Source organism: Pinus tabuliformis, chromosome 1_1, assembly GCF_031772625.1.
Source record: "Pinus tabuliformis cultivar Carrire ecotype Pingquan chromosome 1_1, CPIR1, whole genome shotgun sequence".
Taxonomy (NCBI): domain Eukaryota; kingdom Viridiplantae; phylum Streptophyta; class Pinopsida; order Pinales; family Pinaceae; genus Pinus; species Pinus tabuliformis.
In genome coordinates, this window is record NC_142297.1 from 943,992,299 (window position 1) to 944,010,930 (window position 18,632).

At 34.2% G+C, this 18,632-nt stretch overlaps 1 pseudogene; it reads left to right on the forward strand.

Moving 5' to 3' along the window:
* The first annotated feature begins 15,102 nt into the window (after nt 1-15,102).
* Nucleotides 15,103-16,276, forward strand: LOC149217591 (G-type lectin S-receptor-like serine/threonine-protein kinase SD2-5 pseudogene; annotated as a pseudogene).
* The last annotated feature ends 2,356 nt before the right edge of the window (nt 16,277-18,632 follow it).

The window sequence follows — 18,632 nt, forward strand, 5'->3', positions numbered from 1 at the left end:
GAAATGCTACCTATGTCTCGGGGGTATTGCTGCTGACTCTTAACAGATGCTTCTCCTTCATTGAATAATCTCCTCATCACGTCGCCCATATCCTCTTTGCTTCCTTCTTCATGCCCATGCGGCCTCTGCTCTTGTGATGCCCCTTCCGCAACATGTACTTGCGATCCGCCTTTTGCAACCTGTAGGGAAGGTCCGACTTCATTTCCCTAGATGCTACATCTTCCTTCACTGCTCTTGCTTTGCCCGACACCTTCTCCTTCCTTCTCGACTCAGGGTTTTCCCTTCACTACTCCTACTTGGTGGGGCCCCATTCTCTTCTTCCCCAGAGTCTGAATCGCTCTTGTCTACCACTTATCTGCTAACAGTGCCATTCTTTGCACCCTGGCATCTCTTTCTTTCTTCAGCTCTTTGACATCCATCCCTTCAGCAGCATCTCTATCCCTCAACCGACAACATTCCCCCCTCTACGTTCTTCCCCCAGTACTAGGTTTTTACATTGCCATCCCCATGACGGGCGAAGGCAATAGTCCTTCTTCCACCATAAACATCTTAATCCATGTTCGTACTTTCCTCATCAACTTAACCCTTAGTCCCGATCCGAACACAACATCTACCTTTGAGAAAGACTCATAACTCTCAACAGCAATCTCAACTACATATCCTTCCACTGTAGGCTTTACCCAAAAATTAACTTCTCTAATCAGATCATTATCCAACTGTTGCAGTAGGGTGATATTTGACGGAGTCCAGCTGCGACGAGCTATCGCTGATCCACCTGGCTGAGTCTGTCCCTTCAGCCTTCTTAACCAATTGTATAGGTCCTCTGGGAACTTACACCAGAAAATTTCATACTAATCATTAGTGTCGTCAGCATATAAAATTTCCTCACTCACCTTGTTGATCAGTTGACTTCTACAGGTAGCCTGCTCCGCTACAAATTGATCTACTTTATGATTCCACCAATCCCTGATCTCTCTCTTAAATATCCTTGACACCATAGTCTGAACCAGTTCTCGTACCTTTGGGTCCTGGCAACAGAACCATTTGTTGGCTCGAAAGAGTCATTAGGGGGAAGACCCTGGGTTCGGGCACAGGAGGCCAACAATAGTCCGTTGTAGTCTAGGACAATGTCGACATTTTCACCTTACCCCAAAGGGCAAGGAGTCTCACCTAAGGCGTGCCATGACCAAAAGGGAGAAGGGTTCAACATGGAGTCGAGAAAGTATTAATCAGGTTGCATTCAATCACATGTACAAAAACATTACATATAATGCAGAGATAAAAACATACTCGTGATATTCTAAGAACTATCGACTACATGCAATTGATAAGACATTCAAAAATTTGAAGATTCATCATACACAAGGCCCAGATACATCACAAGCTGCAACCGATCTTAGTTGTTTTTTATATTAATATTAACAACAAACATTAGTATATGACTCTGGCTTTTGCCGCAAACAACTACAGGAAATACTCGGCTCAGTTCCACGTGTTTGGTTTAGCTTCAAGGACCAAGTCTTCCAGGCTCCTGCAACCTTCCCTCTATCTACCCAACTGGGGATCCTTTCCCCTACTCACATAGCTCTGCTTCTCCTCTTCTTAACCTCGCTAAATCCAACCCCCTTCTTTTCTGGTCTTTTCCTTTTATATCCTTCTCTGTTGCCTGGACTGCGAGTTCTTGCTCCGCTGTTCTTCCCCTTGGCGGCTTCTGCACCTTCTCGCCCCCTCGGTAGCCTTTGCCTTCCGCTACCACCTTGACACAACTCTTGTGCACCTGCTTATTCCGCCAACCAACCATTGCTACCACCCATTTCCTTCTCATCCTTTGGTCAGCCAAAATTGGTCAAAACCTTTTCAAAATTAAACGACGGCCACAACAAGCAATTTGTTGAGATTTCCAAGTGTAATATCTACCCTATTCATCTCATGCAAGAGGAACTTAAATGACGATAAACTCTTTCTCTGCATTTCCATAGCTTCTCATAACTTCTGTTGCATCATGTTGGTCATCAAGAGAGGATGAAGACCACTGGGACTGATCTTATTCTTCTTCTTAAGAAAGCCTACAACTAAAATAAATGACCGGCATGGGGTATTGGAGGCCGAAAGAGCAGCCACAAGTGAAGTGCAGGCAAATATGGTAATGGCCTTCGCTTCATTGATGGCTCCTTCAACTCCTGATCTACCCATTGATGTTGTTGTTGTTGAATGAAGGTTGTGGCCAATTCTCTTCAAAGTAGGCATGCATTTTCTAACTTGGACTCCATGTACTTGCTCTTCCTGAATTTTTCCATGCAATTGCCAAGGGAGTTCTATGCTTTCACCACTCAATTATTCATCATGTGATCAGGATGACTTAATACACTGGGAATCTGGGAATGGGCATGAAGTAAGGCATGGAGAGAAATCTGTACTGACATGTTGTGCTTCTTTATTTCTGACATGCTCTCTTTCAACACATTGCAGATATCAAGCAAACTGACCAGGTCATCCATATGTCGGCTTAACCATTTTGTGTCTGTATTATTGTCCATCTGCATGTGAGGGTATAAATCCTTCAGACTGGAATAGATAAAAAGCACAACTTCCAGCGCTTGTGCAAGCCAAGCTGCAGAAAAATTGTATGACTCTAGCTCCTATTGTTGCTGCATAAGCATCTGCACCTTATCTCGAAGTTGGTACTGGAAATCATCTGTGGTCGGGTGCACTCTATAGGTCGGCACGCTCCTTGACCTCTTATGCTTGCCGTGACTACGAACAACAGCAGGCATCAGTGAGTGCAGAGCCGCCCCAAGAGAAATGAGGACAAAACTCATGATTGCGACCAATACTCAATCCCTTAATTTCCTCCTTCTCAGGATCAAGATCTGTTTCTCTCTCTCTATGAGACTGTGCTTGCAGTTTCTTGCCTCTCGGAACATTTAGGGGTATCTATTAATACAAGTCAATTTCACACATCCGTGCAGATCAGGGAGCACGAGGATAGCTACGAAAGCATGGTTGATGGAATGAATAGCAGAGATGAAACGTGAGCCCGCCATGCGTGTTACTTTTCTATGGAGCGTGTGTCTCTCTGCCCGGCAACATGCCCAGACAAGCCAAGTGGAGATGGGCATTTTATGTATGAAGTGGGGCATCATGAGTCTATTGCTTCTAATGAAATGAAGCATATAACAAGATTAGAGTTAGATTTAAGCAACACTTCATGTCTCTGCAAATTCACATGGAGGGCACAATGGCTGATTCACGGTTTTTCATTTATGATTAATAATTGCCTGGCAATTCGCATACGGAACGCCACTGCATGGTACATTATGTGGTTAGCAAAATACGCATAGACAACGCATATTATGTGTTTAGCTACATGAGAAGGGAATGAAAAGGAAAGGAAGCCATTAGTTGGTCGCTCGGTAAGGATACCAAAGGAAGCAGAAATAATAATTTTCTGCAAGGTGTTGCTCATAAGACGCGCAGGAGATTACTCCACCTACACACCGAGCGTTGATCGATGACCATCTTAAAAAAACACTGGATAAATCGATGAATGTTTATGTTGGATAAAATAATTATCTCGAAAGAGTATCTGTATGTTTATCTTGGATGTTTATTTACCGATGTGGATGTCTATCTAAGAATTTTATTTACCAATGATTGAAATGGTATATATGGTTCGACAGTCATGGGTTTGAAATGCAATTAATAAATCTTTCATATTTCCATTAACTATTTTGGAATCAATAGGCATGATAGACATTATAAGTCACCATGTAGAATTGATAGGCATTGGAGGTCATTATGTAGAATTATAGGTATTATCAGTCCATCTCTTAGTGTCATGATATAAACAATTAGCTAATTAATATCCAAGAGGAACTAGATGCCTTATTGCCATGGATTATATCACAGTTGCTTCCAACGGATATCAGGTCCCGTATTCATGAATTAGAACTCAAGAAAAAGGGCATCTTATCTACTTTGGAGGCCTCTTGGCGTAGAGCACGGCAATTTGGATAAAAGAAGGTGACAAAAACAAAGTTCTTCCATTGCTATGTTAATCATAGGCGCAATATTAATTCCATTTGGGAAATACATGATGCGGATTGTGCGCGCTTCCAGTCATAAGAGGACATAAGTGGAGCCGCTGAGGGTCACTTCCAAAATGCTTACGAACGAAAGGGGGAGGTTGATGTAGATGCTATGTTATGGGCTGTTGATATGTATCCTACTATATTCGATGACGATGATAACGAACATCTCTTCAAGGCTGTCACAGAAGTTAAGTTAATGGAGGTTTTAAAAGCCTTCAAGAGGGATAAGAGCCCGGGCCACAGATGGTTAGCTGAAATATTCACACATTTTTTTTATATTTTTAAAAGTGATCTTTTGAATATGGTGGAGGAGTCAAGGATCACGGGGAAAATCCATCCTCGCATAAATTTGACTTATATAGCTCTCATTCCTAACCGTCGACCATCATTGACTTTTAATGACTATAGGCCCATTTCGTTATGTAATATTATTTATAAGATCATTTCCAAAACCATTGTCAGCTGGTTGCGGAATATACTGTCTAAATTTATATCTCGTGAGCAGGGAAAATTTTAAGAACCCCCCCTAAATTTATAAATATAATAAATGGGCGAATCTCCATGGTATATAGGAAAAATGGAAGGCGATTTTATCAATAATATAATATGTATATATAATTTTTTGGCGAATCTCTCACCAGGCATGGCGAATATTTTACTCAATTATAAAATCTTGTAAGATCTTGGCGAGTCTTTCACTAAATAATAAAACTTTGTAAAGTCCTAGTGAATCTTAGCATAGGCTACATGCTGGTTTAATTCCCCCATTTAAATAAGCTACATTCCAAGTGAATACCATGGGTCAATACCATGTGCCATTTTGGTGAATACCATGGGTCAATACCATGTGCCATTTTTATTTTTATTAATTCTAATATTAGGGTTAATAATGATTTTTTGCATGGTATTAATAACAATCTATTAATTCTAATATTAGGGTTAATAATGATTTTTTGCATGGTATTAATAACAATCTAGTCCATGGTATTTGTCCCATAGTATTTTCGCCATAGGTTTCACCTAAATATAACCCATTTTTTGAGTGTTCGTAAACATAAGGTGACTTATGGAGTAAATATAAAAAAAAGTTTTATTTGTTTACCATACCTCTCGTTTATTTATATTTTTATTAATTTATCATACCTCTTTTACAATTATTAATTTACCATACCTCTTTTACAAATATGGTATTTGGCCCATAGGATTCACTTAAATAAAACCTCTTTCTTGAGCCTTCATAAATAGAATGAGGGTTATGGACTAAATATAAAAAGAGGTTTTATTTATTTACGATACGTCTAGTTTATTTATATTTTTATTTATTTACCATACCTTTTGAGTAAATATAAAAAGACGTTTTATTTATTTACCATACCTCCACTTTACTTATATTTTTATTTGTTTACACCCTTACATGTATATAAGGTGACTTATGGAGTAAATATAAAAAATGTTTTATTTATTTACCATACCTCTCATTTATTTATATTTTTATTAATTTACCATACCTCTTTTATAAATATGGTATTTGGCCCATAGGATTCACTTAAATAAAACCTATTCTTGAAAATGGGCGAATGGATTCACTTAAATAAAACCTATTCTTAAAAATGGGCGAACGGAAGGTTGTAAGTCCTAATTTCAAGGGCTAAATTTACCTTTTTTACCCTCTCCCTTAAAATAAGGTGGGCTATTTGAGGTGATTTGTAAAAATGTACTATGATACAAAATATTCGCCCACTAAAAATTTAAAACCCCTTAATTTCGCCAAAGGGCGAACATTCACCCCTAAAATTATCCTTGCTCGTGAGCAATATATGGAGATTTTATAGGACCGGCAAATACATGATGCAGTTTCCATTGCTCAAGAATGTATGCATTCGATACATAAAAAGCACATTAATGCTGCCATTCTGAAGGTGGATCTGCAGAAGGTGTATGATTGTGTTGATTAGGGATATCTGCGTTTGGTTTTACATAAGATTGGGCTACAGCCCAGATGTGTGAATTGGGTCATGGCATGTGTTTTGAATATTAATTATGCAGTGATTATCAATGGATACCCTACTCAGTTTTTCAGGGCTGGACAGGCACTGCGTCAAGGCTTCTCGCTATCCCCCCTCTTGTTCATCCTGGCTATGGACAGCTTGAGTTTGTGAATAAAAAAAGCAGTGGTGGATCAATATCAAAATTTCACATGGTTTTTTTTGTTGATGATGTGCTCATCATGGGTATGTTAAATCGTCTCTCATGGCTTAATCTTTTTCATATATTTAAAAAATTTGAAAATGCCTATGGTTTGGGTATGAATTTGAAAAAATCAATTGATTATCATGATATGGGGGATATGGAAGTCATTGATTATATTAAGAATTTGTTCGGTATTGAGGTGGAGTCGATGTAGAATGGTTTGCAGTATCTCAGTTATCACATTAAACCAAACTGTTATAGAAACATAGATTGGCAATGGTTGGTTGATCGGTTTTTCAAACGAATTTCTGGATGGGAATTCCACTGTTTATCTCTGGGTGGACGTGTGACTCTCACATAAGCTATTCTTACACAACTGGGGGTATATTGGGCACATTTATTTCACATTCCTATGGCAATCATTAATAGTATAAACCGTATTATTGCCAATTTCATATGGGTTGGTGGCAATAGACAAAACAAATTCCACCTCACCAAATTGTCACATATTGCTTGCCCAAAAAGAATGGGGGGTTGGGGTATTATGAATCTTAAATCTTTTGGAGCTTCGCTGCTGATGAAATCCTTATGGTGAGCTATCTTATGAAAGATCAAGATTTCCTATATTGGTTTCACAGGCACAAGCTTAGAATTTCATGTGGATCGGCCATATGGCTCAATTTACAAAAGGTTCCAAATTATTTTTTACAACATCTGGTGTGGAATATGGGTATTGGTCACTCTATCATTATTGGGGTGGATCGGATTCAAGGAGTTGGTGGGGATTGTTGTCTATCTGAATCTTTACTTGCTTTTTTATATTGAAAAGGCATAATATTTTGGAACCAACTAATTAATACATGGCGAGAAAGGTTCCCCATATGGAAAACACCACAAGATCTGGGGATGGTTGGTAATCTGGGTATGGAATGGATACAAATTTCTACTGGCTTAAAAGCATTGGGTATATGCAGGGAGGTACAATGTGATAGACTAATCTAGTCGGGCATAATGAAGTCCAGAAATGTTATGGTGGTTGATGTATATAGTAAGCTGTGTGGTAGTGATGGCGGGTATATGGAGGATCCAACAATGTATTCCCTCTAGAAAAATCACATTCCTATCAAAATCATTTGTTTCTCATGGTTAGTATACCACAACAAGATTCTCAGATGGTAGAACCTAAAAAAGCGTTAATGGCATGGCCTAAGTATGTGTGTGATATGAAAGCAAGAGGAGGAAAACAATTACCATCTATTCCTCAAGTGTCACAACGTAATCTAGGTATGGGAAAAATTAGCTTTGCATTTTGATTTCCCTTATAAACAATTTCTTGACATTGTAGATTGTATGGGGTGGTGGGGTAAACAAAAGCCTGCATGGAGGAATATTCTACTCTTTCTTTTCTGGTCCTTATGGAAATGGAGGTATAAATTCATTTTTGAAGACTTGGCTGAAGACTTTGAACTGATACATGAGAATATTATATCGTTATACTCATTGTATCATGTTCAAGACATTGTACCCAAAAAAAAATCATATTTCAAGGAGAAATGGCCCTTATATGGTGTTCCCAATTGCTTCTTCGACGGTGCAGCACAAAACAATGTTTGTGGTTGTGGTATCTGGTTAGTAATGTCAAATGAACTACAATATAGAGCACACTGGAATGTTGGTATGGGATCAAATAACAAGGCTGAGGCAATGGCACTATGGGGTATCTTATGGCTTATAAATTTTCTCAACATCCCCGAGATCCATATATATGGGGATTCTAAGATCATCTTGGATCATGTAAATGGCAAGGCACAGATCAAACAACCAGCTCTTCTTGGCTGGTTAAGGAGAATTGATAGTCTTTGGTCTAAGCTCGGGAGACCTCCAATCAACCACACTGGCAGAGAACATAATCAGATTGCAGATGCGCTCTCAAAGAAAGGACTGCAAGGAAATGTGGGAGAAGTGCAGATGGACATAATTATGGAGGAGAATACTATGGGCACCATGGAGTTCATGTTTCCAGGATAGTATTGCATATAGATTTTGGCTTTTTTGTATAACAGATTTTACTTTTTTGTATGACAACAGGTAAAAAATGAACTCAGGACGATATGTTTTCTTATATGTTTCACTGTGAATATGGGCTGATGGTTTCATCAGAAAGTTTATATTTGATGAAATATCTGTGGTGACTCTCTTTCATATATGCTATACTCCATATGCAGCTCTTACTTGTATTTTCTCTCACTGGATGTACATGACTGTATATGGTCTGTTTAATGGGGTTGATTGTCATAGCAACCTAGATTATTTGGTTTTATGATGAACCATGCTAAGGAATGTTACTATGATGTATATGATCCAATAGATTAATATAAATATAGATTTTTTAATATTGAAAAGAAGAAGAAGAAGAAGAAAGCTAATTACTACGAATGATTTCGGAGCAAGCCAAGAATATATGAAAGGAAGGACTACATTTTGTTTAGGCTTTATCTGTTTTAATTGTAAAACTTTTACTATGCATTAATAATTTGTTTTTTCGGATGTACTTTTATTTTTATTCCATTCTTTTTACATAATAATTGAGATATACACTACAAAAAAAATGTAAAATATTTTTTAAGTTTCATTACATTATAAAAATCATTGGTTAATAAAATGTTGATAAACATCAATTTATGATAACTATCAAAACACTAACTTCATTATATATCTTATATGGTTAAAATTATAAAAATTATAAAAATAAATTTATTCCAAATTATTGTTATTATTTTGATTAATTATAAAAAGAACTAAACATGTAAAGAACACACACAATATTCTTAACCATGTAGATTCACCCCAACATTACCATGGAGATTCTTAACCTGTAAATCGGCTTTGTGACAATATTATAGGCTAATACCATGCCTTATTAATACCACATGCCCAAAAAACCAGCACTCATTTAATATGATACGTGTTCATATGATTTGTTTTTTTTTAAATTAATCACTTAGCCTTAATTAAAAGGGAAAAAGTGCATAACTACTTTTGAAATAAATCTTAACCTTTGATTTGTAACTATTACTAAGGTTATTCTAGAATATTCTATTAAGGTTAAATCCATTCTAGATTACCAAATAATTATTGCTAATTAAATTAAAATCTTCAAAACCCATAGTAATAAAGTCTCATTCATATAATTGACTAATGTAAGGATAATTAGCTATTATATAATATAATAGTAATCATTTACTTGTATATATGGTCTAAGTACAACTATCATATCCTTAGCAAGAAAGATATGTTTCATATAGGAAGATGCCTTCCATTTTCTCACTCATGAATATTCTATGATCATTCTATGTAGATTTTACCATCATGGGAATACGGAATCTATTCATGTGAATGGAGAAGAGGAAAGATCCTATGCTTGGGGAATCTTTGTCCTTAACTTTCATGGCTATAATGATGGCTATTATCTTTGTAAGTGGTAGGATTCTCTCATGTGGAAAAAAAGTGGATGGTTGGATAGTAATACCATGTTTATAATGTCAATAGTAGCGATGCAATACCTTCAGTCTTGCAAGATTATTATTGCCTCTTATTAACTATTAGAGGACATGCGTTTTTTTTGTTGTTTTGTGTTATTATCAAAAGTTAAAACAATTGATTACACACTTTCTCCACATGCTAAAGAGTAATGAAAAGGAGTACCTTAAGGGACTATTAAGAAAAGAAAAGGTGGGTCCTCGTTAAGGTGTGTAGGGAAATGGAAGACAATGTCGCGACTAGTTTGAGTGTTATATGAGGCCTTAGGAAGTTTTGTAATAAGCATATTGTGTTGTCATGAGAATAATGGATTGGGTTAAGTGATTTTAGAGCTTTGTAGGAGGTTCCTTCACCATGTTGGAATCATGGACTAACTTTGGAGTAGAACTGTGGTTAATTTTATTTCACTTCCAATGCTCAAAGGCAAGTCACTCCTAAGAAATTATTCTAGTGAAAAATGATACGTTACAAGTAAGTATTCATTGTTAGCTTCTGATTCAATGCTTACTTTGGTGCTATTGTAGTGAATTTAAAAGGAATTGAAAGAAAAATATTCAGACACAACTATTTCACAATTCTTTACTATGTTCCTATATGAATTATGTAATGCATTATTGTTATAGGTTAAATTCAAACTTTTAGATGGTTAACTAAGAAAATAAATTTAAGTAGCATTGGGTGGCTTAGTAAGGGAGACATTCTACGAATGGTAGAAGTTAATAGTAGAATAAAATTGAATTTATAATTGAAAAGGAAAATAAGATCTTGATGAAATAAAATGAACTTTATAGACCTCAAAGTACTATGAACAAGGACTCCATCCATGATACATATCCTTTGTAAAGGGTCTTTCATTACCAAGAATGAATTCTAAGTCAAATTAGATAATGTTAACATAAGGGCCTTGATTATACCCGAGAGAAAATGCATCCTAATGCTAAATATTTACTTGTGAAACATAGGTACTAATTCTAAAAATTTATTTTCAAATCATAAATATATTTAATGAAAACACATGCATGATCATATACACTAAAAAAATATTGAGTTTTCTTCTTTTTTTTCTACGTGTTGGATAGATTAAGTATTTTAGTTTTAGCTTTAGATTAACAAACATAGTGGTTTGGCCACATAAACATATATAAAAAAGAAAACTATTTTTCCACCTTAATAATCTTATCTCAATTTTCAATCGTCCTTTAATAATTACATATTTATAAATATTTATTTACAAATTCTAAACAATTTTTTTAAAGAAATATATATTTATACATATATCTCATAATTATAAAATATATAAATATTTTATTTCTAATATAAACTTTTATTTCCTTATCCATATAGAAAACGAAATTTACTTTTAGAATCATAAATATAATTCTACGCACATAAAAACTAAAAAAATGATTGACTATGCTATAATTCTTAAACATGGTCTTAACACTTCACCTTGTGATTTCATGATTTCATTCATCTTAACATTTTTTAAGAATTAAAATTAACATTAAAAAATATAGTGCTGTATATGAATCGATTGTTATTTACAAAGATGGGAATTCAAGAACCTAAATTTTTTGAATTATGTTATTTTTTATAATAATAAAAATTATATCTTTTTCAAACTTATTGAATTTCTTATGATTTAATATTTCACAAAATGTTTGAATTAGTTGTGAATGTACCTCTTATAATCATTCTAATCAACAAATTGTTGCTATTATAGAGTAAGTTCAATGAACAAAGTATTAGTTTGCACCAACCCAATAACAACTTAGAGTAAGTTCATGCTAGTATCTTCGAGTTTACATTCATTACGAACTTTAAAAATTATTTTTGAGAAAATGATTAATAGAAAATGGAATGCCCGTGTTTTTTAATTACTTATAAAACATTATATTCTTCCTGGTGGAAGATATGAAAGTATTTTAAAGTATTTTAGAAAAAGTTAATATTTTAGTTTCCTATAGGGTTGTGAAGCTTGGTTACAATGTGTTTAAAGTAATCTGGAAGAAAATCAATAAAAACAAGAATAAGTCATAATATACAAATTAAAATCAATATATAATATTCTAATTTCTTTCTTGCAACTTAGCATTCTGGACATTTAGACTAAGATTATGATTGGGTAACTAATGTAAAAGAGTAATTTAGATTAAAATTATAATTAAGTAACTAATGTAAAAGTGTAAATAATTAATATTAAGATTAATAAGATTCATAGCATTCTGTCAAATTCAATTAATAGTTGCCAGAGGATAAAGGGAGGGTGGCATAAGGATGTTAACTGTTAGCCACACCTTCAAAGACAAACAAAATACTAATACAAAATATAGATATTGTTAAATGCATTATTACAATAAAATTTAAATAAAATATGAGACACAACTATTTAGGTGGTAAAGCATTTCCTTTAAAAACAACTCCCTTGCCACTGTGTCCTTGTTTGCAACATGAAATGAAATGTTAAACTATTGAAATGTTTTAAGCCATAGGATCCACGACCTTCTTCATTTACACAATTAACTAACTTACTAAACCCTATGAATCTCTTCCACCACGTTTATGACGATATAGAGGTCAGAGCCACCATCGAAGAGATGCTGCTAAGAATCGGATAATGATATAGTCAGATCAGCAGCCATCGGAGAGATGCCGCTAAGAATTGGAAGAACTTCCACACTTAACCAACTCCGCGGTGGCCGCCAATCGCGTGGAAGAGAAGAGGGGGAAGCGGCAGAGGAAAGAGCTGCATACCTTCCAGAAACCTGCAACAAGGTGAAGAAGAATTCCACCTCGTGAAGCAACAAGGCGGGGTTGCAGTTTCCTGTGGCAGAATCACTCAGTTTCTGAAGGCCGATAAGTATGTCGAAAGGGTGGGAGCAGGCGCCACCTTGCAGCTATAGTCAATTCGATAAATTTGGCGATTTTTATAGGTAAAGCTGCGTGACATTTTCAGGATTTTGATGATATATTCTCATAGATACGTTCTGACTGTTACAGTAAATGTTTTGCATGTATTCTTTGCGTTTTTAAACTGTTTATAAAACAATTTGTTTCTGTCCACACAATTCTTTTGCCAGGGGAAAAGGTGTCGTTGGATAGTGGATCGGTGGATGTGCTAAAGTGGCCACATTAATTTTCGTTTGTAAAATAATAAAAATGTTGCTTATGCAGTTTTATGTAAAATCAATTCTGTCTGCGTCCATCTGAAGATCTTAGGGCCTTGGAGTTGGATCACAAGTGCTTTTCCACCGAGTCATACTCTGGTTTAGATTGAGCTCCATGGCAGGAACTTTTATTCGGAAATTGAAAATTAATTTTATGATAATATTATTCTGAAATTGAAAATTAAAATATAACATTTAGCTTTCAATTTAATATTTATGTCTGTAATATACAATAAAACAACTCACAAAAATAATAGCGGACATATTGTTTAAAGTTTATAATTTATGTAGATCAAAAATAAGATTTATAATTATAATAAAATTATATTTTGTTTTATTATAATATTTTATAATTATTTATTAAGTTAATTATTTAATTTATTCTGCATTTATTTAAAAATGGTAGGGCCCTGGACTTGGATGCCAAGTGCTTTTCTAAGAAGTCACACTCTGGTTTACACTGATCTTCATCCGACAAACTTTTATTCTGAAATTGAAAATTAATTTTATAATAATATTATTTTAAAATTAAAAAAAAAAATATGACATTGAACTTTCAATTTAATATTTATGCCGTACAGTAAGACAACTTACAAAAATAATAGCGAACATATTAATTAAAGTTTATGATTTATGTAGATCTAAATTAAAACTTATAATTATATTAAAATATATTTTTTAATTTTATTATGATATTTAATAATTATTTATTAAATTAATTATTGAATTTATTTATAAATATATACTTATATTTATTTATGCATTAAAATTTATTTAATATATGACCAGCAATATAAAATATTTGAATATTATATATTTAATATATTAATAATTATAATATTTAAATTTAAAGTTTTAAAATTAATAAATCAATAAGATTTTGATTCAGCGTATGATGGAACAGTTTAGCCGGTCATAGAATACGATAAATGAATATATTTAGTCTAGCAATGCGAGAGATGAACATATTCGAGGTCACAATGAGAGTAATATTGGAATGGGAATGTGGGAATTATCCAGTGACTTCACAAGTTTTTTAATTAATTTTATTTAATTTTAGTATGTTTTTATATTAATTATATGACAATTTTATAAATATTTTATTAATTTTATTTTGAATTTTTTTTGTATTTAATTATAATATATATAGATATATTTTGATATATTAATATTAATAATATAATAATTTTATTATAAATTAGTATAAATTTATTTTAAATATGAATTTAATATAAATTTAGAGGGATCCAATTTTTTTGTATGTAAATATTTTTATAAGTTAAAATTTATATATATATATATATATATATATATATATATATATATATATATATTATTTTAATCAATATGAGAAACTTTGATAATGGACAAATATCTTTACTCATTATACTATTGTGTAAAATAAACTTCTCGACTCAATAATAAAATGATCTAATTACCTTTTAACTTTTAACTTTTTTATGTTTAAAATATATATTAGAATAATAATAACAAAAATAATTTACATTTAAATATATTATATTTACATAACTAAAATTACATAGATTATTAATGAGGAATTCAATAATATCATTTGAAAAATTGACCATATGTGTAGAGAATAACACTCCCATCAATTACGCAGACAAAGACAAAGGCCAATTGAGAACGAATTAAACCTAACTTAATTAATCCGATAGACCTTCCTTTGAAAGAGACTTTAGTCGCCCTTTTCTTTCTAAAGTTGACACCTGTCGTGCAATTTTTCTTTATTATCTTTGTCATTCTACCAGAAGCAACTGCTGGAAATTCGTATCCACTTACCTAATGGAGTTGCAATTGACAACCGATAAACGCAAGAAAAATACACATGGTATATGCATCGTTGTCATTCTTTGATAATAAAAAACAATAGTGTTGCTTTCTGCACCGTTTATCACGCTGGGGATGGATACGTGTAACATGCTCAGCGTATATATCGTGAAGCACTCCAACCATTCCTGCAGGTCTTCTAATAAACTCTATTCATTTGCGTTAAACTGATGAGTATCCCTGCTAGGAGTATGAAATGAGATGGATGCATCAGAGAAACATAAGCGTACAATTCGATTAAAGTATGCAGGTGAACATAAGTGATGAATTCTGCGCAAGATCCAGAGGGGAATGCTGGCGATTTTAAATCTCGAATTATCAGATTAGTCTTCCTCAGCCCGCTGGCGTTGGGCGTGGTTTTTGTGGTGAGCTTCTTGGTCGTGCTATTCACAGCCAGAGGAATTGTGCCATATATCCTCCTCCCACTCCATGGCGAAGTATTTGTCTCTTTTGTTGCCTGGAAATTGATCTCCAGGTGGCAGAGAATGCGAAAACAACAATCTACTGAAGGTGCCAACGTATTCAACGGAGAATATCTGAAGAATCTGACTGGCCTTCCTGCAATATTCGCTTACGAGAGCATTGAGATAGCCACAGGCGGGTTCAGCAAAGAAATTGGAAAGGGAGGATTTGGGCAGTTTATGAAGGAACTTTGATGGATGGTACACTGGTGGCCGTAAAATGTCTGCTCAACGAGTCGAGGCAGGGACAGGCAGAGTTTTGTGCAGAAATCGCCACAATATCGTCCATCAATCATTCGAATCTTGTGAGATTGCATGGAATTTGTGTAGAAGGTGCTCATCGTATTCTGGTCTACGAATTCATGCCCAACGGGTCTCTTGATAAATGGTTGTTCGGCCTAGGCAAGTGTTTAGATTGGAAAACTAGATATTCAATTGCTCTGGATACCAGCCGGGGACTTGCGTACTTGCATGAGGAGTCGAGGCTTTGTATTCTACATCTAGACGTTAAGCCTCGGAATATTCTGCTCGATGAGGATTTCAAGGCGACCGTGTCTGATTTCGGCATGGCAAGATGTCTAAATAGAGATATAGAAAGCCACTTGGTGACACTAGTGAAGGGCACGATTGGATATATGGCGCCCGAAAGCTTTGGGGAGTAGGAATCACGTCCAAGAGTGATGACTTCAGCTACGGGATGGTACTTCTTGAGATCATCAGCGGGCGCAGAAACGTCCATAAAAATGGGGATTCGGACAACTGGTATTTTCCTTCCATTGCTTTTAACAAAACGAGGGAAGATAAAATGGAAGAATTAATCGAGAGTGGATTAAAATTACAAAGGCCTGAGGGTTTTGACAGGGCATTTAGGTTGATAAAGACAGTGTTGTGGTGTATTCAAAGCAATTCAGAATTGTATGTATGTCCTGCATATTGTCTTTCAATGAAATGCATTTGGGTTTGTAGAAATAAGTAGATAAATCAATTCAAATCTCAAGATAAGAATATTTTAAAAATTATGTTTTCTTGGGGTCCTTAATAAATATAGTTAAAGTCTATAAGCACTTTTTTAAGGCATTACAACACACCTGAGTAACTAACTTAATCATTTGCACATTTCTTGTCTTTTGGTGAGCGCATTGGGACTTTTACAAAAGTTGTCCTGTTTTTCCGAACACAGAAAGGATCAAAGAACTAGATGTATCTGCTGTGTTTCTTTTCTTGTTTAAAACTTTTGAACAATCGATATCATTCGATGTTTATGTAAATTAATCAAAGTCTCATCAATTTTAGGTGAACAATCCATTGATACTGCGTTGTAGCATTTCTTTTTGCATTATGATTAGGTGAAGCAGTAAACCATGGTGCATATTTAACTATAATGGCCTATTGTCTTTTAACTCCTGAATTTATATTTTATGCGATAGCTGAAGAACTTGTAGCTTGTTAATTGAAAAGAAAAACTTATTGTTGGATGATAGAGCTTGACATTATTCTTGTGGTTGATCTCTATTGGATGAGTTTATGTTTGTTGATTTAGGACAATGGCAACGTCCTTAGGCTCTATATGCATTTTATTATCAATATAATATTTTACATAATATTTCTCACTGTAACTGGAAATGGAATGATGTTCATCTTAATTGCACTCCATTGGTTGACATTGGAATGATGGCCATCTTAATTACACTTCATTGGCTCACTGAAGAGTAGAATATGTAAACAACTTAAAAGTGATTATTAATGAGAGGATGAGATTTACCATTTTTTTTTTATGTTATCTACAAAACATAAAACACATATAGTTCAATAGCAGATATTGATTGTGAACCAAAACAAGTTTTAACTGATCTAATAAAATTGAAACTTGAATATCTACTTTAAACGCATATGATAACAAACACTACTTATGAGAAAAATAGTGTTTGACAATAGAATTCTAATTAACAACTTTGTATTTTCTTTGGATAAATACAATTGTGTCTCTTCTTGTGGTCACTCGTTTTAGTGACCCACTGGTGCTAACTAGAGCTGAAAATTTTCTTGTCCTTGCCTTTGGAGCAATTGTATGCATGTGGAAGTAAAAGCAATTATGTCCCACTGGTGCTAACTAGAGCTGAAAATTTTCTTGTCCTTGCCTTTGGAGCAATTGTATGCATGTGGAAGTAAAAGCAATTATGATATCGCTATTGATTTGCCAGACCATTGTTATGTACTTTTTCAGGTATGAAGATGTGTAACTTGTCGTTTAGCTTGGTACATTCTCTTGTATACCACTTTACTTTGAATTTGTCAATATCATAAGTCCAGTAGCGATTTAAGTGTATGTCTGCATGGCAGAACTGTTTGCATGGCAGAACTGCATTGGGCTTGAACTTTTCTAAAAAATTACATTGTATTTAAAGAAATATGATGTCCAGATAGCATAGAACTCCAAACATCAAATCTCTTTACTCCTTGTAGGCTTGAACCAAAATCTCTTTTACAGAAATTCAAAAACTCTAATTTAATAATCCTATCGGCCTCTCTTTATACCTTTTAGGACAATTGCTAGTTTATTTATTTCATGAAATCCTCTGTGGTTATCTATTATCAATGGAGCTTGCGTCTAGATATAGCCTGGACACATGTCATTTGAGAATCTTTGATATAAACACGTGTCATCACTTTGAGAATCCTTGATATAAATTGACGACTGTAAAAGTTAATTGAGTGAGTATAGTTCAGTTGGGAGAGCGTCAGACTGAAGATCGCGTGTTTGATCTACACTAACTACATTCGTAGTGAAAGTCTCCCCAACATGCTTACCATATTCGTACTGAAAGTTTCCCTATGGCGATCTTAATATGAAATTTGATTGCTTACCATATTCGTACTTAAAGTTTCCCCAACACGCTTACCATATTCGTACTGAAAGTTTCCCTATGGGATCATATTGCTTACCATATTCGTACTGAAAGTTTCCCTATAGGGATCTTAATATGAAATTTGATTGCTTACCATATTCGTATTGAAAGTTTCCCTATGGGGATATTAATATGAAATTTGATTATTTTGCATTGAAAAAAGGAATTGTCTTTCGTGTGATTTTTCGAAAGTTTTCCCAACTCATTCACCACATCGTACTGAAAGTTTTTGTTTCCCTAGAGGGATCATGATATGAAATTTTATTATTTTTCATTGTACTTTCCTATTCATATGAAATTTGATTATTTTGCATTGTACTGTCCAATTCAAAAGAAAAAAAAAGAGTTGTTTTAGTGTGATTTTTTGGACTTTCGTCGTCCTTTTCTTTCTAACATTGAATCCTGTCGTGCAATTTCTGTCTATTA